This window comes from Cataglyphis hispanica, chromosome 4 (assembly GCF_021464435.1).
Source record: "Cataglyphis hispanica isolate Lineage 1 chromosome 4, ULB_Chis1_1.0, whole genome shotgun sequence".
Lineage (NCBI taxonomy): Eukaryota > Metazoa > Arthropoda > Insecta > Hymenoptera > Formicidae > Cataglyphis > Cataglyphis hispanica.
The window spans coordinates 8,839,273-8,866,094 of NC_065957.1; the positions used below are offsets into that span (position 1 = coordinate 8,839,273).

The 26,822-nt window shown below is 39.4% G+C and overlaps 1 protein-coding gene and 1 long non-coding RNA gene across 4 annotated transcripts in view; one reads left to right on the forward strand and one right to left on the reverse strand.

Annotated features, from left to right (window-relative positions):
- LOC126849001 (homeotic protein ultrabithorax-like) overlaps window positions 1-16,723 on the forward strand; it is a 112,243-nt gene extending 95,520 nt beyond the window's left edge. For 2 of the 3 annotated variants that reach the window (XM_050590453.1, XM_050590451.1), the window contains one exon: window positions 5,589-7,419. The gene's annotated coding sequence lies outside the window, so the exon portion shown is untranslated. Of the gene's footprint in view, window positions 1-5,588; window positions 7,420-16,588 lie in introns of those variants that run through there. The other variant, XM_050590452.1, reaches the window with a different exon arrangement.
- The window catches only part of LOC126849026 (uncharacterized), a 104,559-nt gene extending 77,996 nt beyond the window's left edge, over window positions 1-26,563 (reverse strand). The window contains exon 1 of the long non-coding RNA XR_007687339.1: window positions 26,391-26,563. This is a non-coding gene — a long non-coding RNA (uncharacterized LOC126849026). The remainder of the gene's footprint in view (window positions 1-26,390) is intronic.
- Window positions 26,564-26,822: the final 259 nt, after the last annotated feature.

Genomic DNA, 26,822 nt, shown 5'->3' on the forward strand with positions numbered 1-26,822 from the left:
AATACATATAATCATAATTTGGGGGTGCATGATTAATTGGCGCGCTTCTCATTGAAGTGATGAAGTTGCGGGAGGTATTTTGTAGCGGCGAGAGTTTTGCCCTCACTGTACAAACTTAAGAAGTAGATGCGGAAAGGAAGGGGGACGTAGCGTAGTTAGTTACATGCCGTGCATGCCGGCAACAGTGCCGGTGTGTTTTTCATTTTCTTTATATCACCCTTGACGCTCGTAAAACCATTACCCATGACCGAGCGAACGCAACTTCTATATAAGCCCTATCGGTGTGCGAGCGTATAAACGCGCGGGAGTCGAGACACTCTTTGATGATACTGAAACTTCTTTTACTTGTGCACTCCTGTAGGTAGATCTCCGTAAGACGAACCCAATTTCCTCGGCAAGCCGACCCCTCAGATTTGTCCGACATGCCCACGGGAAGAATTCAGTTTTCTCGTTGCCGATTGGTTACGGCGTCTTTTCGATCGTTATCCTTTCGTAGAACATTGTATCCAATAAGATTTAAGTGCTGCTTGTACACGTTGATGTAAAAATGTGATAAATTCCGAAATCATCAACGATCTCATCGCACTGTAATTTATTTTAGATTTCTTAAATCGCTGTTAACTGAATTTTTATAAAGTGTATATAAAGGGTAGATCCAAGCATTCCGATCAAACTTTAAGATTTTATGAGAAACTTAATTCTGAACAAAAAGTTTCCTATGAGTCGAAAAATGCTTCTTTAAAAAGCGCCCAAAAACCTCTGAAATCATAATTATTTTATACATTTTTATAAATATCAGAATATTTGTAAAAATATATAATGATTAGTATGTTCTATAGATTTTGAGATAACCGGTTTCAAATGTACAAAAAAGTGTTTTTTCGCTATCGACGGTAGTTTTTTTAAAAAAATACTCTTCATTTATTAAAAGTTAATTTTTTTAAATAATCTTCATTTACTCTTCACATACATACTGTTACGGTTTTAACTAATTTTTAATGTTTATCTTGTTTGTTGGTTACTACATTAAAAAAATTTACTTTTCTGCATTGTTTAAATCACCATAGGAAAACTGAAATACCACTGAAACATATTACAATCATTTTGATCACATTTAAAAGATAATTTAATTCTCTACAACTTTTAGTTCGGTATTTTTTGTTAAAAAACGTATATTTTCTCTTATATTTGTAAAAATGTTTATAAATAACCGTGATTTCAGAGATTTTTAGACATTAATTTCTCAAGGAAATATTTTTTGACCCATATTTAAAGAAACTTTTTGTTCAGAATTAAATTTCCTATAAAATCTCAAAATCTGGCCGGAACATTTCGGCCTATCCTGTATATTACGTTGCCTATATTAATTTTAATGCCTATTTGTTTATTAATTTGCTTCTTCGTATATTTCTCGCGAATATTTATAGCAATTTTTAACTGTCGAGCGAATGCTCCTCTAAATCTCATTAAAGCTGACGCCTGAAATGTTCAAAACGTTTCATCTGACGCCGGGTTGGAAGAACGAGCCGCATACTCTGATGTGTAGATAAGTCAGTTAGCGACTCGCTCTAGCGCGTTCCAACGCCGAGTCTTTTTTTGCATGGTATCATCTTCTTATTGCTCCTTTTCTTTTCCCCTCTTTCTCTCTTTCGCTCCCACTCACTTCTAACGAGTGATTCATCATCAGCGTCGCCTTCTCTTCTTTCTCCGACTAGCTTGGTTGGCTGGCTGACTGGTTGGCTGGCTGGCTGGCTGGCTGGCTGTGTTTGGTCCCTGGATCTTCCGCTCTTTTCCTCTTTTTCCCGTCCCTTTTCTCTCACTCTCTCTCTCTCTCTCTCTTTCTTTTTTCTCCGAGCTACTCCAAGTACTCGTTTTACTCTTACACCGGAGTCATATCAACACATAATTCATTCTTATTATTGTAGGCATATTTTTAGTCCTCTCTCACATATTCTAAAATCTTTTCTGTTGATTAATATTTTAATCCTACTAAGTATAGATTATATTTTATAATAAAACTTTAGAGCCCTTATAACTTTTCGAATAATATATTCTTAAATAGTTTAAACATTCGATTGTGTTTCAAAATGTTATGAATTTATGATCCAGATCAGATTTTTTAGTAGTTTAAAGTTTCATATTTTTTTCTAATTCTTACGTTCGAAACTATCTTCATTCAAATTATAAGAGCATACGTCATTGCAAAAATGTGGAATGATATTTTTCACTTCAACTCGCTAGCGCGTGTAAAGAAATATTTCTCTTCAGATAGTGTTGCGAGCATCGGTCATGTCTACGGTATAAACTCAGCAGGGGCACAAGTGGAAGAGATTAAGAGCTAAGTCCTTACATTTCTTTTCTTCTCTATTCACCATAAATGCTAGTAACACAATGATCTTCGATAAATCTTTTTCAATTTTTCAATTTATAAATCTCGATAACGATAAATGTAAAATTTATTCCGCGACAATTCAGTGCAAATTTATTTCGCAATGTGACATGTTTACATGCTGCAAACATTGTCGAGAGTAAAACATTTTGTAAAACATTTGGAGAAATAATTATTTACGCTTTACGATACATAATTAATTCATTCACTTTCTGATAAAAACCATCGCTTAAAAATGATTCTATTCCATCCGACGACGTGCTATTGCATTATTCGTTATTAATCAATTTTTAAGCGCGCGCAGAGACAGTACTATTCGATATGTCCATGCATTTTTGAACAGCATTGAAGAATAAGCGGCGTACGTCTCGGAAAGGTCCACCTTCAGCCCGGAAGGTGGGATTCCGGTAATTCGGTCATGGAATGGATGGGTGACGACGAGGGGAGACGAGGAGGGACGATGAAGCGGGCTGGGTAAAAGGGGGACAAGGGGTGTAAGGGCGGGAGGGCGTTCCACGGCACCCTGCATGGGGTAGCTTGCAACCTCACGCGACACTAGAGCCATCTATATCCCCGGAGATTTATGAGTTCCTGGTGCAACGGCTGCTCGTAGCAACTACACGCTACACAATATCGGTATAGAGCCGGCGATGGTGATGCTGCCCCCTGTCGCGAGACGAGCCCACTGTTGCTCCGCGGGGGTTGCGCGCACTCGCGTTCGTTCAACGCCGTTGCGGCGCAAAAAACTCGATCTCAATTCGAAACTCTCGCCGATCCCTCCACTTGCACGTCAGAGTTAGGGCTTCGACCGCATGCACGTGCATGCAATCGTATGGACGTACCTGGCTCTCCGCCTTCAGAAATCGCATATTTCCTATCGCCGCGGTTTCTATACATGTGCGTTACGAATTGACGTAGTTTCTCAAAGGCTATCTATGTATCTGATGAATATATAGGGTCGTAATAATATTTCATTCATCGATAAAATTTCTGTAACCGCATATACATTTTAAAAACAGCCCTTACTCTTAGTAGTGGAAGATATAATAGTAAAAAGACGCTTACCACTTATATATTTTATCGTTAATATATATGTATAATTATCGATATATTTCTGTTCGTTTTATCATCGACAGAAGTGAGGGATCGCTAATAAAATGGAGAGACAGTTGCCACGTATAATTAAAAGTTTTATGGCGGAGTATCGGCCTTGAATTTCCATTCGCGATCGGCCAAGCGTAGAGAATAGCGAGTCGAGATTTTCGAACAGCCCCCCAGACACAGCCGTCCGTTCACACTCCCCGTGTGATATTCTGCTGGGGTAACCGATGAGCGGTGGTGAGGGGTGGGGAATTTGGTGCTGCGCTATGCGGGGGGGAGGGAGGGAGGGGGGAGGGAGGGGTACGAAACGACGACGACGACGACGATATGAGCACTGGTACCTATCTCTACACCTCTACCTATGCTTCTGCACTCCATCCCGCTTTTCCCCAACCCCTTGATGCGGCCGGTTTACGAGCAACCTGTGGTAACGAGAGCGATAGATAATAACTGTTCCCTGCTCAATTCCACCCCCCTCTCTCTCTCTCTCTCTCTCTCCCCTCTTCCTCTCTTTTCTAGACACACATCATCCATGCAAAAACACAGCCATTCATATACATATACATATGTAAAGTTAATCGTGATTCTTTTTTAATTCTTGCGGCTTTTTCCTCGAATATGTTTGCCACACTCTGATTTTAAATAGATTAAATACCAAGATTATATATATATATATATATATATATATATATAAAAATTCTCTTTTTTTCTTTACACGATTTATTCAAATAAACGTGAGTCAAAAAGAGAGTATACTGAAATTCATCTCCCTATACTCGGTGTATGTTTTCTTATTGATTTATCGTGCGCGCGCGATGTCTTATAATACGACGGCGTTTTTAACACTTTGACGAAATTATAATTTAGACGTTTCTTATTTCTCGATAGAGAAAGTGGCCCGGCGAATTACACGAAATAAACGACGTTGTTTTGCAGCGCCATATCGAGAATCGTGTTTCTGGTTTTTGCGAGTTTTAAGTATGAGAATTTATGGCGGCTTAAAAACTCTAGCTTCCTTCGGAAATCCTGATAAATGCGCGCAGGAAGGACGCTTAGGTATGTACGCCAGACTCCAGTTTCGGAGCGTCGTGTACTCCCGGATAGGCGAAGTGATTCTAGGCCGAACTGCAAACGGCGGCGTAAATGAGATACACAAGTGTGTGTAAACAATTTCTAAGTAACAAGGGTTGCTCGAATCGTGAAGGGAATTTTGGAGAACTGTTCGTCGTCCAAAGCCTCAATAATATCTTATTAGCATTGGTTCATTTATATGTATTTTATTTTTACATGTATATTACATAATGCATCTCATAAATAAAATCAGATTGATTTATCTGTGATTTATCTGTCAAATTATTTAACTTTTTATTTAAAGTCCGAAATTTCTCGTTATTCTTCTTTTCTTTTATTTTTTTCAGAATTTTATACGACAAGCAATATTCCCATTTTTTTTTTAAACGTAGTTATAATATTACACATGTAATTTGTAAATGGAAGAAAATTGAAGAGTCTCTCTCTGTCGCTGGCTCTCGCCGTAAAATCTTCTAGATAAACCCCTTTCGCTCTTAACGTGAACTATTGATATTCCAATATACCAACACTACGAAAGCTCAGGCTCAACGTGCATGTAACCGAACGAGGTACCATGTGCATTCATTCTATTACAAAAGAAGCTGAACCAGCGTTCATGGCTCGACCCGTCGCGTCCCTACCATGCTGTATATATGAACGTCCCAAGTCGAACTTTCAAACATTCGGTCTCACGTGATGTGCGCTCTTCAAAAAGAGACGGCAATTATTCATTTTTAGAAAAAAATTAAAAAATTTTTTTTAATCAGTATAAATAAATTACTGCAGAAAATATTTAATAAATGTTAAATTTTTAATTATTTTTAATTATCTAGTAAAATTACCTCTCGTGTACATAATATAAAATATAATTTCTTCCGCATTTTATTATCATAGAATTATGTTTACTTTATGTTCGTTCATTATTAGAAAAAAAATCAACGCATTCTTGAAATATTTAATTTTACGTCGATGATAAAACACGTAAAACATGTATAAGCTAACTCCGTGGTTTCTGTTTCTGTTTCAGGTGAGTGGCAGGCTGCACCCGCTGTCTCTGCAATGCCAAATAGATGGTCGATGTGCGTATCTGTCGATCGTCAATTTATCGGTTGCGGCGAATCGGATGCTGCACCCGGTGAGTGACGAACCTCCCCTTTCCCCCCAAACCCCACGGCTACCTCCCGTAGCTCACTTTGACCGATATGCTCCCAGACCAATCAGTATCCAAGTACACACAGTATCATCCGTATAAGCCTAGCGGTGTGTTGTAGTCGTTCCCCTTTCTGGTCTCTCTACCTGTAGTTTCTGCTTTGGTGCAGTAGCATGTAGATAAGGGTTGAATTATCGAGGGTGGCCAATCAGCCAACGTCCGCGGGTCCGGGGTGGCGTTTGCGAAAAATCGACCGAAAACAGAGTCACATTCTTGACGTACATTGCGATAGGTTGTACGCAGATTAAAAACTGAAATACGTAAGGAAAAGGCTACAACTACTTATAGGGTTAAAATATAGGAAGTAGAAGCATCTCTATAATTCTCTCGATGGGCGAGATTGAGTCGGTTAACGTTCATAACGGAAGCGCGACTCTTTTTTTCCCGACTCAATGTACAAAATTATCATGTTTCTTTTTACAATTCTCATCATTTTTCTTTGTTTCATACGTTCCTTCTCGAAAATGCGCACTCGATATATAGCTTTTTGCGATAAGAGGGAGAGAGAAAGATGAAGAGAAAGAGATAAGGCATAGATAAAATAGAACGATTGCTGTTGATGTTATGTTTTTGTTATTTTTTTTATTATCTGCGTGCGAAGCAATACGAAAAAGCGTTTATATTGTTACCAATATTGCTTTTGCTAACTGGTAACTTTCGCTCGTTTGTTATCAAAAGACTGTTTTATTTCATTTCGCGCGTTTTATTAATTAGAGTCATACTACTTGACAACGTATATAACGGCAGCAAGCGAGATTAATTATAACGATACGATATTTTCTATTGGTACAAAATATATATGTTGATATTCGGTAATATTTTATCAATATTGTATAGAAACATTTATATATAGATATGATGTGCGTCTGCTTAAGTACCTGTCAAAGTGGTCAAAAAAATGCGCGGTCTCGAGACGGATATCCTTTTGGAAATAAATTCGGAAAAAATTTTTTCGAAAAAAAAAAAAAAAAAAAGTGTTCCCCTTTTTTTTCATCAACGTCGGTTCGAGAGAGAAGCAAAACAGAAGATGGACATTACAAACAAATATAATAATATACGTATATAAAGTACGTAGACGCCAGCTCTGTATAAAGAGATCTGTGGCGTTATCTCCTATACAGTAACTTTATTCTAGTTAAAATGAATGTATACGAATAGCCGCTAAAAAACAGAGAGGATGCGAGAGTGAGAGAGAGAGAGAGAGAGAGAGAGAGAGAGAGAAAGAGAAATAAAGTAATACATAAACGCAGTATTTCTAAGAGGTATGTAATATTAATAGTTATTTATTTTGTGAATCTCGAAACAGAGATGATTCATTGCTCTGCTGTGCTATGCGTTATCAATTAGGCACGTAGTCCTGTTAGGGATAGGCGTTACCTTATGCGTAGTGTTAGTTATATTTGTGTAAATGTTTCGTGGCAAATTTCTTCCTTTTTGTAACATACTAGAATATTGATTATTTACAAATTTTTGAATCCTGATTGTATGTACTCCGACAGCGACCAGGGCCGCACTAGCCGTCTATGATTAAGATTATATCCCCGAGCGTTCTTAGGGACGGTTTCGAACGCTATTGTAATATTACACATTGATTATACGATTGCTAAAAAAAAAAAGAAAAAAAATAATAAATGCGATGTAAACTTAATCACACGTCTTACGCTTCATTGTCTGCGGCCCTGGCCGTAGCAAGTCCAATCCCGCAGCCACATCCACTTTCCCCGATCCCGTCGTCTATTACCCTTCTCGATACGCGCGAATGAGATTTTAGGTACGCGCACAATTATCGTTCTCTCTAAATAACGTCGCAAAAGTAGAATCGAGACTATTGCGACGACGACTGTGCCTCTCCTAATCATTAACGAGGATATATCTCTCCCATCGAGCGCGCGCGATATTTATTATCGACGAGAAGATATTACGAGCGACGCGCGTACACAATACATACACATTTTTCCTAGCGGGATCGTTATCAATTCTTTAACGATATCGGCGATGCGGCGGACGTGCGGCGCTTGCTTTACGACACTTAAAAAGCACTCGTTACCGCGGCGTCATCGGCGGTTACAGGATGTGGAGCCGCCTTAACGGGCGCCACGTTGATCCGGAGTTGAGCTTTCCACGGACAGCCATAAGTCTCGCCACGCTCGCCGGGATATTAATATGTTATTGCGGAAAGACTCCCTCATGAAAGTCGACAAGGACTGCAAAAATATGTCCCGCGCGTCTCGGCGCCTCCGAGGGGTGGCACAACACACCCGTACAACGGCGAATGTCCCGCTATGTCGTTCCTTCTATTCCTATATACGGTCGCCGATATACACGCATAAACGCACACAGTCGTGTGACTCGCACGTACGAACGGAAGCCCTCTCGTTACTATCGCACACGTACCGGAGTGTGGTCGGAGGGGAATGGGGAGGAGGAAGGGGGTGAAAGGGGGAGGGGGGTGGGCAGAATTCAGCAGACGCCATTTGTATTAATGAAGCTCCCGACAATGGTGCACGCCCGATGAATTATGTACCTATGTTCGAACCGAACGAAGGTACATAACCGATCTAGGCGTAAGTTTGCTATTGGCCTCACGCAACACTTCCTATTCTCTGATCCTTAGTTATAACTTGGTGGAGATCCCCGGCTCCTTAATCTAAACGTAAAGCTGACTCGGTCGATTTTCGAAAATCATACATTTCGGAGATTCGGATCGTATAGCTTTTATATTAAAGCGCATTTTATTTCAGATAAAAAAAAAATAAAAATTTTATTTATATAAAACAATATACAAAAATGTATATATGCTATCAATATTTACGTTATGCAGATATAAAAATCTTAAATTTCACGTTTCGTACGTATTTTTTTTTTTTTTTTTAATTAATAATTTGGAAAATATATTGCACATCGTCAATTAATTACTTGTAAAGTGTATATTAATTTTATATCCTCATCTAATTAAATACACGATATTTCTAATTCTACGGTGTATAAAATAAAGATTTTATTTTTGTACATTTAATATATATATAACATTTACCAACGAATGAATAAAGAATTACATTTTCTAGACGGCAAAAAAATATAAATTTGATTCAAGGCGGGGAGAAGGGGGTAGGGCATTAGCTGCATAGCTACAATCTATTACGCGAAAAGACGAGTAGCGAGGCATCCATCTCGCCATGGCGCGGATAAAACGACCGCTTTACTTTGGATTACAGGGGGAGCAATTTACAGCAGGCGCAAGAGCACCTGTTCGTTCTTGAGGAGATGGAAAGGTGGGGACGCGCGCACAACGCCGAGGGGTAGTCTTTTAAGGGTGTGGGAATAGCGTGCTTTGCAGACGTTGCGGTAATTGAATCCCAGTAAAGTCCCTCTATATAGGTGTATCTACTTAAATGTATAACACTACTCTCTCGCTCTCGCTCCTCCATCCGCACCATTTTTCTTTCGCTTCTTTAATCTTTCCGCCTCTCTTCTATCTCGCCGCGCAATTATTTTTCTTTTGTCGACGGCGACATATTTTAAAAGATTTTATTTTGCGCACGTTTCGACGGTGCTGCGGTGGAGGCTACTTGACGCGTCTTAAATAGATTATATTTTGCCTTTACTGCCAGTATCTCTTTCTTGAAATACTCTGGTAATTATAAATTTATCGCCTTGTATATATATATATTTAGATTCTACGATATATTTTTCTGTACTGTGTTACATCACAAGTGTACGCACTAGCCGTGCCACTCGTTAAAAACTCTTATCTTTTCGTTCTACAAAAGGATTTCTCCAGCAACGGATTGGGCCGTGCGAAAACTCATTCTGCTATACTCCTCGAGGAGTCTACTATTCCGGCAACGAAATCCTGATGTACGAGCTTCACGTTTCAGCAGCTCCTTGGCTCGGGCCGACTGATATGAATGTGTTAGGTGTAGATGAGCCTAGCGTGCTCCGCCCTCATATAATTACTTCACGCTTCTCTCTCCGTAACCTGGTGCCCTCGGATACTCTCTTCCTCCCTTTCCTTCTATCTCTCCCTCCCTCTCTCTCTCTCTCTCTCTCTCTCTCTCTCTCTCTCTCTCTCTCTTTCTTGTCAGTGGTGTTCTAACGGTGTTTCTATATCGTCGTGCTCTTGCACGGTGGTTTGCCCATAGTTGCATGCATCGCTCGCAAATACCATCGTATCCCGCGCGCTTGGTATAACACGGGGGTCGGAGGAGGATTCAGTCGGGGGTTTTGAGGGGGTGTTGTGCAAAGGGGAGGTTATTAGGCAACGCAGCACCTCATCCCTCATCCACCGTAACCGCGCCGCAGCGTGTATTATGTAACAACACGGAAACGAACTGTGAGGCGGTTGGTTGGCCGAAAGAGAGATAGAGAGAACCATGGTCGTGTAGGATAGAGAAAGAGAAACTATGCGAAAGCCTCGCTGATGTTACTCTCTTGCTGCTACAAATATTACACGTATTCGTAACGATGCGCTCGTAACTCTCGGTTAGTATCTGTTATTTTCACGAGTGCTGAATCATTTTCGATTTCAGCACAAATCATGCACTTTCATGCATTTCGGCAAGGCTGGTTAAGTTTCGTTTATATTAAATTTGGGAAGGCAGGGGGGAGGGGGAGGGGGAGGGGGCTAAGTCCCTTTTGTTTCGTATATAAAATCGTCTTTCTTCGTTAAAATATTTAGGCGCATTTCAATTTACAAAGTGAGATAAAAGTTTCACGATACATTCTGTCAAATAGAAATTAATTTCATTCACACAAAATCAATAGTATTTGCGCTCTTGTCTCTATTACTTTATTGTATGAGACGATATAATTTCTTCGAATAAATTCGTTCTACTGAACAAATCTCATCCACCAATATACGAATCTGAAACTTTAATAATAGCTGCTAAGTTTTGAACGCATACATCTCACGGCATTATCAGAAATCTTAATTTACAATTGAGTTCTGGCGGTTTAACGGACATTTTGCGGCCAATATAATGTCTAATAATTCTAATAATTCGCCGGTTTAGAGATGAATGGTGGGAGGGAAGGGTGGTGGCGCATAGGGTGAGAACGTTCCCTGGAGCCGTGCCCGGGAAGGTAGAGAAGAGAAACCGAGAGATGAGATGAAGCGGAGAGAGGGTAGGAGGACACGGGGAGAAGGAGGTGTAGGAGCGAGAGAGAGGAGAAGAAGGAACAGGTCGAGACCAAGGGTATGGGCCGAGGAAATGGAGGGAAGGCCAATTAGAGGGCGGGAAGATTTATCTGCGGGCGACGGGTGTGCGGATAGTAAGGGGTAGGTTGGTCTCTTCTGCCTAGTGCACTTGTATTATTTCTTGGTTGGACAACCCCGTTCAAGACAACGGCGACGTCCAGCTGCTATTGGCTGTTCCTGATCCTTTAGGAATTAATTGTTGATTTAATTTCGCGTTTTCAACTGTGTAATTTAAATTTACCATTTTTATACCATTGTAGTAATCTACATGAAAATATACGTATTTATATATATCGAATTCTAATTCATCGAGTATATTAATTTTATTTAATTTTATTTTTTAGTTTATCATTAAAATTAAAAAAAAAATTTTATAAATAAATATTATTGTTTTAATTTGCAAAATTTAATCAAATTAATATAAAAGTATGAAGTGCATTGTACAATTGCGCGTAAAGTAAAATTTTCAAGCAAAGCTCTCTTTCTTTCTGCGCGTGTGTGTGAATTATAAATTATTTTAATAAGGATTTTGACATTTTAAGTGTCTAGATGACGAGATCAAAGCGTTTTCTAGATGATGTCAGTTTCTTTCAGTATTTACATCGAGAATATCTCCCACTAAATATACGAGAGACAATTTTATCTCGGTGGATAATACTTGGAAGCGATGTCTCGGTGTTTTTATAGATTCACGAAATTAGAAACGCGAGCTCTGTGGAAAATAGCAAGTAGAATGAAGATTTGTATGCATGTTTGGTGTCATCTATTTTTAATTTTTTTAATTGACATACTAGAAAATAACATATATAAAATAAAACGTAATAGATAAACATAAAAGCCAATATATGACGATATATTAAATCAAAATCTTCATTGTATCGATTCTATTTTCGTATTATAAAATGAATAAATTAACAAATTTATTTAATAACAAATTTAAAATATAATATCATAAAATATTCGCATGTTATATAAACATCAAATGTAAAAGCTGCTCTTTTTGATTACGTCGAAAATATCTTTTAATGAATTATAACGGGTATCATGGAACGGATGAGATTAGAATAAATCGCGGTGACACGACCTCGAGATTTTTTTAACAATAGTAGAGAACCTTGGATCTTCGAATTATATCTATAGTCTTTCTCATCAAGATTTTAGTTTACTACAAAAACCTTGAGGTTTATAGAGAAATGCGCATTCTGCTTTTTCGAGCTATAATAATCCGTGACGGGGCTAACTAACCAAAAAATGTTTGCGGAAGCATGACAATGTCAGTGATCGAACAGTCACGCGTTGAAAATTTTTTTCTTCTTCGAAAAAACGGGACTGCATTTCCCTAGAATTGGAGGGAAATAGGTCGCACACCTTTTCTCTCTTTCTCTCGCTCTCTCTACAAGGTTGTTCCACTTTTAACATGGCTTTGGAAACGAACCATGGATCTCGTAAATCTAGGACTACGTAGGAGATAACTTTTTGTCGGCTTATTTTACACGCCACAAATATTTTTCCTTTTCTTCAAATCTGCTGCTGCTTTGTTAGATAGATTAAATTAAAAAAAAAAAAAATTGATTAAATATTCCTGTTTATAAGCTTTCACTGGACATATTGTGAGATACACTTTAAGAAAAATTCAATATACATTTTAAATTTAATAATTCATTATATTATTAAATGCAATATCTGCAACATATTTTATTTTATATTTAAAAAAAAATATTAATTTTTTTTTAATTTTTAAAAAATTTTTTTTACCTACTTTCTTATTTATTCATTATGTATCTATTGTGTAGGAGAATTAATCATTTTATTTAAAACGTCCCTTTTATGTATTAACATTATAACATTTGATTTTTTTAATTATCGCGATGTTGATAGAATTCGATCTTTAATATCTTTCGAAAAAATTTTCCCGAGATCTTTCTCTCTGAAAAATTGCTCGATACAACTAAGATTATTATAAAATGACACGTTAATACAAAATGGCAGACGAGCCATCACCCTTACCTCGGCCTAAATTCGACGCAAGGGTGCAAGAACAAAAATAAATGGTATTCATTCTCCCTCTGGATAGAAAACGGAGAAGTAGCTGCAATTGTGAAACAAAAGGCACGATAATCGCATTCGCTCCCCAGGGAACGAGGAAGGGTGCGCGTAAGAGGGATGAGAAATGTAACGGGAGTTCATATTAAAGCGCGAAGAAATGTCACGTTAATTTGTAATCGCTTTTGCGGTTGGCTGATAGCCGCGGCTCTATTGAGTGAGATCTCGAGTCACGGTAAAGGGCCGGTCTTACTCTACTACGGCCAGAGCGCTCTGTAGGGGAGACCATGATGGTTATGCAGATCAACGTGGGGTGTTGCGGTGGCTAACAGCGGTATAATAACTTGCCCCTAGCATGGCATCGTTTTGAAATAACGCTGAAATAAAGCATAACCCTTTCCCTCCCCCTCAGCGTTTCGTATAGAAAATTGTTCGTAAAAATGCTGCGGCGATCGCTGCGTGACGAAAGCCGCGACTGTTTTCTAAACTGTAACAATACTCAGCGAGGATAATTTCGCACGGTAACGAATTCCATTCACACGGCAAATAATACGAATTGCAGTTGTAAGAAGCGCAATTTTTTTTCTTCAATCTTTTATCGCGAAAGCCTACTAACAGTAAGAAGTTTCAATCTGCGAATAGATGGCAGTTCGCCAAAGGAGAAAGGATAAATGTTCGTTTGGTGAGTTTGGAGTTAGATTTCTGTGTCTGTGCCGAGGGAAAGCGGGATGGAAGGGAAGGAGGGAAGGGGCGAGAGATAGAAAGTCAACTGGCAACAGCGTGCACGTGATGTATCGTAGCATCGAGCATTCGAGCATTGGCCGAAGAAGAAAAAGATCGAGAAGCGAAAGAAGTTAAAGTAGAGGACGGTGAACCGGGTCCGGACGACGAGCGGGGATGGTCGAGTCGATCTTCGGGATAGCGAGGAGAGAGAGAAAGAGAAGAGAGAGCGGAAGGGGAGAGGGAGAGAGGCAGCTACTTGGGCCACCGACTAGGAAGGAGTAAAATAAGGGGTTGCTCGGCGCCGCCGCCCCATGCTTGGCTTGCAAACTGACTTCCGTCCTCCGCGCGCGAGTATTCAGACGCCGGCGGCGTTTTTACCAGAACGAAGCTCGAAAAAAGAAACGAAATATATAGAGCGTCGCGCGCCTCTTCGTGCTCTAGCGTCCGTGGGCTTTGGCTACTAGAGCCAGCCAGCTATCACACAGCCTCTCGTTCTGTATACACCCGTATACGCGACGGGACGGAGTCTATAATATATCTCTCGCCTTATCTGCCGCACGCTGTTTACTGCCCGATAGACTCCGCAGATAGGAGAACCCTGTATCACCGCCCCGCGAGAGAGAGAGAGAGTCGAAAGAGAGATTCGAAGGAGAAAGAGAGGGAGAGGGAGGGAGAGAGAGAGAGAGGGAGTCACTTACTTTTATATATGTTGTTACTTACGTCAGTGAGGAGAGCACGTGCGGGAGGGAATACGTGAAACAAGTTAGAAAATACTGATGGCCGGAGTGAGATACGAGCGACGACCGTCGCCGTCGCGGCTACGCGCAACCTACGGGCCTCTTTGTGTTGGAAATCTCGCTCGTCTGTCATGAAAAATCATTTGGCCGAATCTCGGCACATATTCCGTGCCCGCTCTTTGATACTACGTCGCCTGATCTGCTATAGAACCCTTTGAAGATGGCGGCGTTTACATCGGTCGACGCTGCAAACGCCCAATTTGACATTTTAATAATTTTCTCATTAAATTTTTGTATAATTTAATACGTAAATATTCTGATTGCATTTAGATTGATATTTCCACACACAACAATTTTATTATAGATATAAACGAGACCGATATAACAAAAGATCGTATTAAAAATTAAAATTTTTTTTCAGTTTTTATGTTTAAGAAATGTTGTATGTTAGAGCATCATATTTTTTTGCGTTTTCTTGTCACATCTCCGCTCGTATAATATGCGAAATGCCGCTGACATTTCTCGTGGAGCAGTAAACGAACTGGGAATTCTCGTAAGCAAGCAATTAGAATCATGCTTCATCATCCCTTGTAGTTTTTCTGAGTAGCAATCTCTTCTATCTGCGTGAATAAATGTCACATGAATGAATTCCCACTTTAAACTACGTTATTTACGAGTCCTAGTCCGTATTCCCGATATTTTCCCGAATTTATTACGAATTTAATACTGGATTTTGGTGAACGGCACTTAATCACTGTTTTAGCCGCCAAAGTTTCGCCGTTAATCTCTCGCTTTTCGACTGATACGATTCAGCATTTTCGCGACACGCGTTCGCGACATACGATAACGAGGAACGCGTACGAGATTATACGCCGTGCCTTGAATGTTCTCTATCACAAATAAACGAAAAACGAAAAAGCTTCGAACATCATGTACAGTCGCGGAGTAAGTATCAAAGATACACAACGAAAGGACAAGCGTTTGTCCTCGCACCGGAACTTTCTTCGTTCCGTTCTGCAGATTGACGAGCCAAGTTTTCTCGTCTCTAGAATTTGGGTCGGGATACACCTCTTCTTTCTTTTCCTTTTCCTTTCTTCCTCGCCATGTCTTGCTTAGTTTTCATCCTCACTCTCCTCCCCGAGCTGTAGCTTCCGAAGCGAGCTCTGGGCCCTTGGTAATTTCGCGGCGAGTTTTTCTTGCTTGACGTTCGGTGCCTCATGAAAGTTTGATGACGAAAGCAGAAGTTAAGAAACTGCGTCGTACTGTTTGGAGGTGTATCAGTGCCACGTTTCCGCGCAACGTAGTGACTTGACTTTTGTGCGTAAAAAGTATTTCTCCGCGAATAACTTATTTGTGTAGTAAGAAATGACGAGTTTTCTTTTTCCTCCGATATAAATCTTTGGTAGAACGTTTCGCGAACGTAAAATAAGAATGTAGTTAAGAATGTCTACTAGCGACTATATTTTACATAAAATATATAGAATTAAAAAGTTCCACGATAAATCTCTCAAGAGCGCGCCACAGTTTGCGACATGCGAATTAAATCGAAATTCAAAAGCCATCTTCGCGAGAGACAAGCGCCATACTTGGCGTAGAGAGGAAGAGACAGGCATTGGGGTGAGAAGGGAGACCTTTGAAATGTTCCGTTCCCCGTTCTCACCGGAACGGCCACTCGGAGCAGCTGTTATCCCGCCGTTGATCGCACTTTGTTAAACCAACGGGGAAATAAGTCTAAGCAAGTTTTTCCTATCTCGTAACGTTCCCACCCTTTTAACTGTCGATTTTTCGAAGATAACCCCTCAGTGCTACTCGAGCATGCGGTCAAATACTAGTGCATCGTGTGATTTTATTTCTTGTACGAGCGTATGTTTAATTTTTAATTTCTTTTGCAATCAACTCTTTAGGAGTTGAATTTTATGTATCTTTTTTTCGTTCATATAGGATAAAGTGTTTTGTTAATTAATAGTGTGTTTCTGTTGAAAATCTAATCTGTAGACTAGCACTCGATTTGGATTCAATGCGATGAGTAAATAGACGAACAAATTTTTACAGTGTTCTGAAAATTAAAAGGGAATCTTTTTTTGAGCTAATGCGCTGCCTTCTGTATATATTTACAGAATGGCGTCAAGGAATTGTCTGGACTCTCATCATTTATGAATCATCACCAGTCGGCAGTATCAGCTTTCGGAGTTGAATAAAATACAATTCAATTAATGTCTGTAGAAAATATTCGTATAATTGTACAGTTAATATATATTTACATATGTTAGAAGAATTTCTGTGAGTATATTTTTTCTTCTCATATTGAAAAGAAAACATATGTATGCATCAGTCGTACGAAAGAAACGATTAATTAAAGCATATATAAATTGCGTTTGTTATATTATTTAATTCAATAAATTATTATAATATAATCAAGTGATTTATTATTTGTAATAACGTTGCATTTAACGAAAATTTTTTATAAAAGTTTTCATTTTCGGAAGTGCAGAATTTTCCACGAATTTCTTTTGCGCAACTTTGTTAATAACGTCTTGGCTTGATAAAGAATGGATTGTGAATATCTGAAATATGATAATAAATGTGAAATATCATGAGGACCGCGCGGAAAGTGCCTGGGTAGCTTGCGATCCCTCATCGTACAAAGCCTTCGATAAGGCCGCTATTGGAATCTCGATAGAGCAGGTGGAACGAGCGAGGCGAAAGAGAAGGAGGGATCGGGGGGAGGGGGGGGGGAGGTTGAGCTGGAGATCGGATTTGAACCGTCTCGAGGGAGAAGGGCGAATAGGGACCCTCAGGATATGAGGAGCAGAGAAGAAGGAAGATTTTGACGGTATTTGTGCACGTTTCGGCTCGTCTGTGTGCTTGTACACGCGTCTCTACGTGGGTGTCTTGGTTCTCTGGGGATAAAATGTAGATGGATGAGCCATAGATTTATACCAATCCCCGTAATATCGTATCTACGCGGAGCAGAAGAGAGGGGATGGCACGAGGATGAAGGGTGAAGAGTAGTTAGAGGGGTCTGTCAACGCGACGCCATGATGCATTGCGATCAGCTGCTGATAGCACACCAAAGATTTATTAAAGAGCTATTTACGGTCTGTTTCTGCCGCGAATGGTCAACGAGTAGGAAAAGAAGTGCGCACATATGTAGCTTGTTTTGACGTAATTTCCCATCTAGATCTATTATTACGATGCGAATTATAAAAAAAATATTCGTGAAAGTATTCCCAACTAGCGATAATTACACGTAAATGATTAAGTTTATTAATGCAACGTAATGGTGTATATATATATTTATCTTTTTGCTTTTACATTGCAAAGTAAGTAAAATATGCCATCGCGAAGCGTAATACTCGAAGCATCGTAAACGATCCAGTATCCTTTCGCTTCACGTATCGCGGAAAGAGTTAGGGAGTCATTGAAAAAGAGAGGTTTTGTCAGAATATAGGATATACCGGCGAGGATTCGGTCGGAATTGTGATGAGGTGGTGGAGGGGTAAAGGACGGAGAAGGGAGAAAGTTAGGGTAGGGATGGAAGCAGATATATATCCACGGCAATGCGTTACGGGTTCAGCTAAATCCGCCATGATGAATGTGTTGGCGGGAATAAATCCGCAATGCACACCCCCACCGCCTTCATCCTCCGCTGTGCCACCTCCCCCCCCCCGCTACCCTCCTCACCGCCGTCACCTCTCCTGACCCCCTCGTACCCCCTTTGCGCCATCTTTCCCGCCCCTTAACGACTCGTTCTCATACACTCTCGAAACGCATCTCTCTCTCTCTTTCTCTCTCTCGCGATTTCAACTGTGCCATCCTCTTCTTTGTCTACCTCTCTTTCCTTTCTTCGTTATTCTAGATGCATCTTCGTATTGCTGCAAACTGCAACTGAGCTCGCGTTACTGTTATCTCCTACAGCGATTTCATGATAAAGTCGCGTGGACTTTTTTTCTTGCACTTTCTAACACTTATCATCTTTTCGCATAAATATTCCAATTGAACCATTGATATAACGCGCTATTGCAAGATGCATTATTTTCAATGTGTGCAGGACAGTTCAAATATTTTCAAAGCTTTTGGTCCTCTTTCGTTGTACACTTGCAAATTTTCATCTCTAATAAATCATCTGTGCACGAGCGAAAAATAATGTACATTGTGTACACAATTGTTAAAGTTGTATTTTTATTTTTTCAACGGGAGTACTTTTTAACTATTATATTATCTAAAAATTGTCACATATATTTTTCTAGCAGAAAATTCTTTTCATAAAAATTTATGCCGCGATTTCTATTCAATTACTTTCTTATAAGCTTTCCATTTTTTTCTCCCATCCCCAAGATTCTTCGCGAAAAATCTTGAATCGGCTCGCTACTGCAATTAGTACGTGCTACACTATATATATATACACATCGTGTATTGTGGCGCCCATGATAAAGCTGTATGGCATCGTTGGACGTAGCGCATGCGTGGCCACGCACGTGACCACGCACACACGCGATAGAATGCGCCTGATCACGCTCTTCGAATACCGACGTTTTATTTATATATGTCTGCCCGAGGCAGGTAGACATTTATTAGGATTTATCGATCGTATTATTTCACGCCCACCGTACTTTTTTTTTGTGTGCCCGCTTTTAGTGTAAGATGCAATAAGCGCGACATGATAGAAGTAATGTAAATCAGAGCAGCAATGTGTTCAACAAAAGATCATAAAAGATGGTAGCTGAACAGCTATCATCTAGCGAAAGTACCAGTTGCGTTAATATAGATCTTAAGTCATAATTAAATATTGCAAGATTTAAAAAAAAGAAAAAAGTAAATTTTCTAAAAAATAAAAGACCTCTAATGTAAATATCTTACATATTGCATCTCGCTATCAATTTATTAATCTTATTTACATATTATTTTTATATTGATATTCCAGAATAAAATATATCAAAGAAAAATATTTTAATCTATATATTATGAAGCGTATTTCTCGCTAGCAAATTAGTAAAGAATCACGCGCGATCAAGTGCGTTTTTCACGGAGCGATTGAGCCATATGAACGCGGCAAGTAGGCTTATTTAAAGCTAGTTCAGAGAAAGCAGCGGGAGATGGTCCAGAAGAAGGAGAAGATAGAGGAGAGATGGTGGATAGGAGAGAGGCAGGAGACGCAAGCTCAGACACACACCGGTCGGGTTATTTATTGTAACGAGGACTTATGGCGACAGATTTAGGAATTAGGGTATCGCAGCAGGCCCGGCCCCTAGCAAGGGTTTCCATGGAGAAGCCGTGCGATACAAACACGTAGGTGTATTCCATGGCATACAAATACGACGTCCTAAGGCATCCTACCCGTGAGCACGTATGGACCCACGTGATACCGCAATAATCCACGAGGATTATCCTCCGTGTTCAAGCGAGGCGAGCGGCGAGTGAGGGACTATCTGGCCACCGAACTGGCCGAATATTCCTATCGCCGGCGGATACTGGCCGGGAAATCTGGTTGGAAGCATTCGCGATTTTCTCTCTCTTTCTCTCTCTCTCTCTCTCTCTCTCTCTATCGTGCGCAAATATTCTTCTCCTAACTCGCGTGAAACAGCGACTATTTTCCATCAAAATACGAATACACGCGTTGAGAAACCAAAAACTCGACGCCGCGCCAGTGGTCCTTGTTAATCCCGAAGGGATTTAACCTTCAGAGAAAGTTTAATACAAAGTTTTAAATCAGATAACTGTGAAATATATAACCTGCGAGAATCGTAAATCAACACTTGTCCTGTCGGAAAGTTAAACCGATACACAATTTTGTCGCACGAACAAGTCGAAAAGAGTAGGAGGAGACTGTAGAAAAATGACGCATTAATTATTATCTTTATTACGATATGGTGGCGAAGATAGACTTTGACATATCTATAGTGTTCGCGTATGGTGACCCAAAATCGAATAATCGATATTTATAATCGACGCAAAATAATGTACGGTATGATCTATGCTAAATTAAACCGCGATATTACTATGGGCCGTATCATGACTCATCCACCGAAAAAACTGAGATGCGGTGAGACGTGGAAAGAGGGGAGGAAAGCGAGAGGGAGAGAAGAGAAGAAGGCGAAAACCGCAGGCAGAACAGAACCGCGAGTCTTAGGCGAGAGTTGCATGCACGATGAGTAGAGAGGATAAATAACCGACTGCAATAAGCCCGCGTGAAATTATGAATCCCTGTCAGCCCTGGTCTCCCGTCTCCTACGTCCTGTATCTCGGACTCCAACCCTCTCGCGCTTATTATTTTTTCGGGGAAAAGAGATGCGTGGGCTTAAACGGGGACAGGGAAGATTATTACGATGCGCGTCACGTGCGCACAGAGTGCCATCAAATAATGAGTTCCGAGGACTTTGCGAAGAAATTTGGAGGTAATTGTGGTCCGCCTAAATGGAGACACGCGTTAACATTCGCGATTCCGAAACGAGATAATTGGAAAGACTCGATATTTAAATTCATCGCCGTATCATGGTTGCGCAATACGATCCGATCACGATATACGGTTCGGATGAAATGTATTCTGATGCGAAATTCCGGAGAGCGCGCGCGGGAAGAGACACCGCATCGAGATACAAAGTTTCTACGCACGCACACGAGGGTGGATGCGACGGGTGGAAAGCGCTAGAGAGCATAAGAGCGATTTATACAAGTCTCACGCACAGGAGATCAACAACCCGAGAACTGTTTAGCCGATGCATCTCATATTTATTTATTGGTGGCCGGAGTGTGCCGGTCGCAGTCGCGCGAGCGATTCTGGCGAGCGCGCCCGGCGCGCGGCGAGGGCAACGCCTACCGACGTCGGCAGTCGGTGTATATTTCCTCTTGCTCCTTTTTTCAAGGCTCTGCGATTCCAAGCGGCAGCCTGAATCGAGATAGGAACCGCGGGAACGGAGTTGCGAGACGAGACGGCGGGTGGGAATAGGAGTAAGGGCGGAAGTGACGCCGGCGCCTCGGCGGAGCCGAGGCAGGGCGCCGGTGCGCTCCGATGCCTTTCTATCGCGCTTTCCTCTTTCTGGCAGCACTATGTCTCCGTTACGTCATCTCTCCTCGATTCGCTTTTCTCTCGCGACCCTCGTTGACCCCTTCGTTCGTAGCGACTAGGTATTCCCGTATTCGAGCAACGGATATATTAAATGCGGAAACGATGGCAAATTCGATCGCCGCGAAATATGAGAGAAATCCCGTTCGCGTGCTACTATTTTATAATTCCTTTCCATTGAAATCGAAAAAATATAATATGTAATCTCTATTCTGTACATTTCTTTTTTTTTTTTTTTTTTATAAATTTTCTTTTATCAAACTTGAAGAATTTCGAGAAAAAGTGAGGATTCTCGGCAAAATTTTTAAAAAGACGAAACGAGTGACAACTCTTAATGTTTCCTTCCCGACGAATAATTAATTGTCATTGGCGCCACATCAAGTTATAGTGCGCTAAAGCGTTCGTGATCGTGATTTCCTGGCCTGATACGTGTTGACGTACTCAAGGCGCGCGTCTTCTTATTATGCACGGTCAGTCGTCGTCTAAGATTTCGATTACCGCGTGTCACATCGGTACAAAGTATCGGGAAGATGACAATCAGCTAACTCCCTTCTGTACAAAATTAAATTAATATAATTTACCCGATATATTTTTATTATTTTATGCATCCTTCAACGAGGCGATAAAATTGAATTCTACAGCTGTTTTTGTCGTACGCGTCAATTGCAATTGCTCACCGAGCTCGGAATGCCATTCCTGCATGTGACACATCTACCTGCGTCGGCGCGTATGGCAGTCACGAACTCTTCACGCACAGCAGTTACGGGAGTTACCTCGTGCGAAGATGCCCGTCTATATCGATACGAGCTTCGTTCATGTATGTACACCAAGTCCGCGGCGCGGATATCTCCTCACCTTCCACTTCATGTCGTTCGTACCGTTTGACGTATGGAAGATTAACTACAGGCACGTAGCCTCATCTGTCTATCTCACAGTGTGTAATCACGTGTACGCGACTAAGTGCATCGCAAGAGCAATCAGCGCCGGCCGCCAGCGACTCAGCTTTGATTAATTGAATCCACTCTGAGACACGTGGGCATATTCTTGTTGGCACGCACGCATATTTGCCTTATCTCATGAGCGCGATGATGGAAATAAAGGGCTTTGTGAAAATAATAATATCGAGATATATAGTTATTTAATTATTACAGCTTGAGAATCGGAAATTGAATGTATTCGGATAATTCTCGATGATAAATGTTTAGATATACAATATATCTTGTATAATTTGTCCCAGTCAAGTGTAACCGGATTATGATTTTATTAATAATACAGTGATTTAATAAATAATGCTTATAAAGCAAGCAAATATAACTCATTAAGCTTCAGCATGGATGGCGGACGCCAATTAATAGTCAGTAATTACATTCACTATTTTACGAGCGTGACTTAATACGCTCACATATTATTACGAAAGTTAAAACGTAATAAATAATATTAAATCTATGGATATTACGGATGGACATAAGTTTACACAGTAATCAGCAACTTAGTTATTCCCAAGTCGCATTATCGAACCGAGAGTGCGTAAAGAGCGTTACGAAGGATAAAAAGATTTCGCGGTAACATTAGCCCCCGTTGTGACAAACACGTTTGTTAACGCCCAATCGTTTGTCCTCTTTTCCCCTTCCCTCCCCTCCTCACCCAATCACATTACACCGGTTGTCCCGGTTCGCTCGGTAATTAACAGGTAATTATTTATAATGGAACAATGGAATTTAAATTAATAGTTTAGTTTCATTAATAACTGCGCGTAATTTCGGCCCCGTGTGTGTCAGTGCTAAATAAAATATATGAACCGGTGTGCCCCGACGAGGCCGCATTACGGTCTGGTAATGTGCGTGCTGCATCACAAAACAGCGGCCTCCGCGCCACCTCCAGCCGTCGTTCTCTCTCTCTCTCCTCGCGCGATCCCGTCGCGGCCCTGTCGACCTCTCCACCCTCCACCACCCTCCACCGGACGATCCCCCCCCCTCCCCACACTAACCCCGCTAGAATATAACCACTCTACGTCACGTCTGTTATAAACGCGTAAACACGTGCTGGTGCCCCCCTCCCCCCTCCCGTCCCCGGAACCTCCCCTCTCACTCCCTCTCTTCCCCCTTCGCTCTTGTCCACTATCAAGTAAATAATGGCGCATTAAGCTTTTTCATTCGTATTTCGGTATACACGCGTTGGAGATGCGATGCACGCGTGCCGACGTGTATGCGAGAAATCGTCGCGTGTTCGCGCGACCGCGAATCATGTATATGTATGTGCGTGTGTGTGTGAATCGCGCGACGCACGCCAGCAGGTTGCCGAAGCCCGCAGCTAATGCGACAGAACTCTAATAGATTCTTATCGCGGAAAAATGTATGTTAACGGGTGATAATTATTCGTTTCTTGTTACGATTAGATATGAACCTTAACGAAGAGTTGCATAAAATTAAAAAAAGGTGCCGTTTACTAAGTGTAGAAACATGGAAAAAGAGTGAGATAGAGAAAGAGAGAGAAGCTTTAAACTATACACAGTTCAAAATTTGTACTTATTATTATATGATAACGATTACAAGAGTATATACGCAACTGAAAATAAAATCACCGATAGCATCGTTCTCCGATAATATAATTTGAATTTAGTTAACCCGTACCTCTGTGTCTGGTTAAGAATGTGAATCGTTTGCGCGTGGCTGAATCTTATATAAGGCACTAATGCATTATCCTGACTATGCCGAAAGAGGCTTGCTTGGGTACGGTGTATGCAAGCTCGCGGACCGGAATGGAGTCGTAGGATAGCAATTTCGACCGAGCAGTAATAAAGCACGTCTGCGCGCCGAAATCCTGATGAATGGCCGCGCTTAGGCTTGAAATGGAGAAGCGACGAGCCCTCGCACTTACTCATTCTGCTGTACTCTCCTCTCTTACAGCTTCTCTCTCACCTATCCCCGCGCGTCTCTCTTTCCTACTCCTACTATATATATATATATATTCCTCTCATATTTGATTCTATTACTTTTTTGCACTTTTCATAATTGAGCTTTGCGCATTTCAATATGCCTACTAATTTATTCATATATTTAGTTGACAAACAACTCTTGCCATCATCATTAATATACCATCACATTTGCCATAACCATAATCAATATGGTTATAGAATTATTACATTTATACGAAATTGCTTCTATATAATGTTATAAATTTTATAAATAATATTATATATATTATATAATTGTTTTATATTTTATCACACCTTTCGTGACGTACACATTGTTATTTTATAATTTTATATCATACCAATATAATTTACATAAAATATGAAATGCAATATTTTAATATATTTGCGTATATATAATTAATCTTGCTTATGTAGATTGTTGAAAAAAGAATTTAACAATTTATTTAACATTTATATTTACTATTAATATTTACTAAATTGAGTAAACAACATTTAATTAGACCAAAAAATTAAGCTTATTAGAATTATTAGAAGTGATTTTTTAAATACAGGCAACTTGTTTCTATTTATTACAAGCGCAATATATATATAAAATATTTTTTTCTATGATATTTTTATATTAATATTTAAAGATATCTGCAAATAAGTTACTTGCGGATAAATTCCTAACAACAATAGAAAGTACAGAAATATATACGTTACGGCATATATATATATATATATATATATATATATATATATATATGCGTTAAGAAGTAGAAAGATTGTCAAGGAAGGTGAATGGTATATTGGGCGCTGAAGCTCAATAAATCTGCTCATCCCGAATTGAGAATGTAAAATATATGCAGCTCGTGTCTGCGAGAACACGCGCGGAAATTTATCAGTACCATGCTTTCGATGGGCTGGTACTGGTTCTAATTTATTCGGCCTCGTTGAAGTTTTGGAGCATTCTTATATAGAGCGAAAATTTAGAATTCGCTAATTCGCCGAGTTTAAAATACAAAATAATTCAGCACTCACTGATCAAATGCGCAACAGTGGAATTGTATACACGTTGATTTGTAAAATACAAATATATACAAATTGTATTTAAAATAATAAATATTTCGAAAACTAATTATTACGTAATTAAATTTTTTGCATCCAATCAGATATTTAATAAAAAATGTTACGTAATTTATATAAAATAAAAATTAAATAAAAATTTATATAAAAATATTTGTCTATTATTCAATTATATTGTGATAATATAATAATTATTATAATATATTATTATTAATAATAACTATGTATTATTATCTCATTTTTCATTATAAAAAATGTCTGATAAAAAGTAATTTTTATATACGTAATCTATAAATAATTATTAATCTATAGATAAATATTAAACTTAAAATAATGTTGAAATATTGTATTTATTTATTATTAAATATTGTATTCTTGATATTTGTCTCTTTTTATATATATATATATATATATATATATATATATATATATATATATATATATAGTGTAGGTCCAAACGTTCCGGGCAGATTTTGAAATTTTATAGGAAATTTAATTCTGAATAAAAAGTTTCCGATAAACACGGGTCAAAAAATGCTTCCTTAAAAAGAGGTTTTCGGGTGCGAATTTTTTAAGAAAATATTTTTCGATCCATATGTTTACCGGAAACTTTTTGTTCAGAATTAAATTTCCTATAAAATCTCAAAGTCTGGCCGGAACGTTTGGACCCATCCTGTATATAATATTAATTATTTTAAATTATATAAGTATTTTAGAAATATAAAAATAAAATCTATAGATTATTTTATGCGTATTTTATTGCATAATAATGTAAAGTGCATCACGCGGAGGTGAACGAGTAAGTAATTTTCTAGACAGAAAATGATATAAATTAAGTAAGTTATAAATTACTTACCTCAGGGTTGCTTCGCCGTTGCCCGATGCCTCCCCGGGCCTCTTCCTCCTCTCATTCATTCTTCGCTGTTCACTTATGGCACTCGCAACACTCGCGAAAACAAAGTTTTTACGACCACATACGCGCACTAATCAGCAGATTATTACGATCGAGCGACACTTTGTTGTGATTGTAAGAAACACTGGGAGACGTGATCATTTCAATATTACAATTAACGATTATCAATCCACGTAATTCATTAACTCTCACGATTAACGGTTTGATTAAACATGACGCTTTGAAATCTGAATCTGCTGAAAGCAGATATTTCGATTCACGATTCACTGATTTGAAATAGAAATAATGCATCAATTTCACGTGATATATCTTTTAGAAATATATTTAATATGAACTTTGATATATTTTTGGATCATTCTTAATTAGTCATTAATT